The sequence below is a fragment of the Cardiocondyla obscurior genome, unplaced genomic scaffold (genome assembly GCF_019399895.1).
Source record: "Cardiocondyla obscurior isolate alpha-2009 unplaced genomic scaffold, Cobs3.1 scaffold55_0_238251, whole genome shotgun sequence".
Classification (NCBI taxonomy): domain Eukaryota; kingdom Metazoa; phylum Arthropoda; class Insecta; order Hymenoptera; family Formicidae; genus Cardiocondyla; species Cardiocondyla obscurior.
In genome coordinates this window covers 135,001-137,500 of record NW_027228798.1, presented here as the reverse complement: position 1 = coordinate 137,500, position 2,500 = coordinate 135,001, and positions in this window count along the sequence as shown.

The following is a 2,500-nucleotide window of genomic DNA, read 5'->3' as shown; positions in this document are numbered from 1 at the left end:
AGATCTCAAAAGAGAACCAAAGTTCTCGTAGTAAGCGCGAAGCTAAATTCTCTCAAAAAGCGTTCTAGTGCGAACGACACTTTTGTACGCACCGCAGTGCTTCGCCGAGCTCGGTTATACATACGCCGTAACGCTACGGTACGACCAGACCGCGAGCTCGCATGCACCGTGTTGTGCACGAGTCGCCGCAGCGACGACACCTCTTACAGTACCGAACCGAGCGGCCGGGCGGTCGGCGACGCACGGTCTAACGCACGGCGGTATATGGGCGCCGGCGGTGAAATTTCGACGCCGCGCGGACTTAGCCGCTGCGGCGCACGGTAGTTACCTCCGCGTCAAAGATCTCGAGCTCCGTGTTGTTTTACGGCTCGGAGGTACGTACGGACCGCACGAACGGCAGAGTCCTCGAGATACAAAATTTCTTCGTCACGTATTCACCAATTCCTTCGCTATCCGGCCTCGAAACGATCGCCGAGAGCTTGGCGCACATTTGGCCGAATGTCGGCAAGACGCCCGAAAGATCTCAAAAGAGAACCAAAGTTCTCGTAGTAAGCGCGAAGCTAAATTCTCTCAAAAAGCGTTCTAGTGCGAACGACACTTTTGTACGCACCGCAGTGCTTCGCCGAGCTCGGTTATACATACGCCGTAACGCTACGGTACGACCAGACCGCGAGCTCGCATGCATCGTGTTGTGCACGAGTCGCCGCAGCGACGACACCTCTTACAGTACCGAACCGAGCGGCCGGGCGGTCGGCGACGCACGGTCTAACGCACGGCGGTATATGGGCGCCGGCGGTGAAATTTCGACGCCGCGCGGACTTAGCCGCTGCGGCGCACGGTAGTTACCTCCGCGTCAAAGATCTCGAGCTCCGTGTTGTTTTACGGCTCGGAGGTACGTACGGACCGCACGAACGGCAGAGTCCTCGAGATACAAAATTTCTTCGTCACGTATTCACCAATTCCTTCGCTATCCGGCCTCGAAACGATCGCCGAGAGCTTGGCGCACATTTGGCCGAATGTCGGCAAGACGCCCGAAAGATCTCAAAAGAGAACCAAAGTTCTCGTAGTAAGCGCGAAGCTAAATTCTCTCAAAAAGCGTTCTAGTGCGAACGACACTTTTGTACGCACCGCAGTGCTTCGCCGAGCTCGGTTATACATACGCCGTAACGCTACGGTACGACCAGACCGCGAGCTCGCATGCATCGTGTTGTGCACGAGTCGCCGCAGCGACGACACCTCTTACAGTACCGAACCGAGCGGCCGGGCGGTCGGCGACGCACGGTCTAACGCACGGCGGTATATGGGCGCCGGCGGTGAAATTTCGACGCCGCGCGGACTTAGCCGCTGCGGCGCACGGTAGTTACCTCCGCGTCAAAGATCTCGAGCTCCGTGTTGTTTTACGGCTCGGAGGTACGTACGGACCGCACGAACGGCAGAGTCCTCGAGATACAAAATTTCTTCGTCACGTATTCACCAATTCCTTCGCTATCCGGCCTCGAAACGATCGCCGAGAGCTTGGCGCACATTTGGCCGAATGTCGGCAAGACGCCCGAAAGATCTCAAAAGAGAACCAAAGTTCTCGTAGTAAGCGCGAAGCTAAATTCTCTCAAAAAGCGTTCTAGTGCGAACGACACTTTTGTACGCACCGCAGTGCTTCGCCGAGCTCGGTTATACATACGCCGTAACGCTACGGTACGACCAGACCGCGAGCTCGCATGCATCGTGTTGTGCACGAGTCGCCGCAGCGACGACACCTCTTACAGTACCGAACCGAGCGGCCGGGCGGTCGGCGACGCACGGTCTAACGCACGGCGGTATATGGGCGCCGGCGGTGAAATTTCGACGCCGCGCGGACTTAGCCGCTGCGGCGCACGGTAGTTACCTCCGCGTCAAAGATCTCGAGCTCCGTGTTGTTTTACGGCTCGGAGGTACGTACGGACCGCACGAACGGCAGAGTCCTCGAGATACAAAATTTCTTCGTCACGTATTCACCAATTCCTTCGCTATCCGGCCTCGAAACGATCGCCGAGCTTGGCGCACATTTGGCCGAATGTCGGCAAGACGCCCGAAAGATCTCAAAGAGAACCAAAGTTCTCGTAGTAAGCGCGAAGCTAAATTCTCTCAAAAAGCGTTCTAGTGCGAACGACACTTTTGTACGCACCGCAGTGCTTCGCCGAGCTCGGTTATACATACGCCGTAACGCTACGGTACGACCAGACCGAGAGCTCGCATGCACCGTGTTGTGCACGAGTCGCCGCAGCGACGACACCTCTTACAGTACCGAACCGAGCGGCCGGGCGGTCGGCGACGCACGGTCTAACGCACGGCGGTATATGGGCGCCGGCGGTGAAATTTCGACGCCGCGCGGACTTAGCCGCAGCGAAGTCCGCGAGCCTCGTGTTGCTTTTACCACGTAGTTACTTCCGAGCGGTCCGACCGTCAAAGTTCGCGAGCCTCGTGTTGCTTTTGGAACGTAGTTACTTCCGAGCGGTTTGATCGG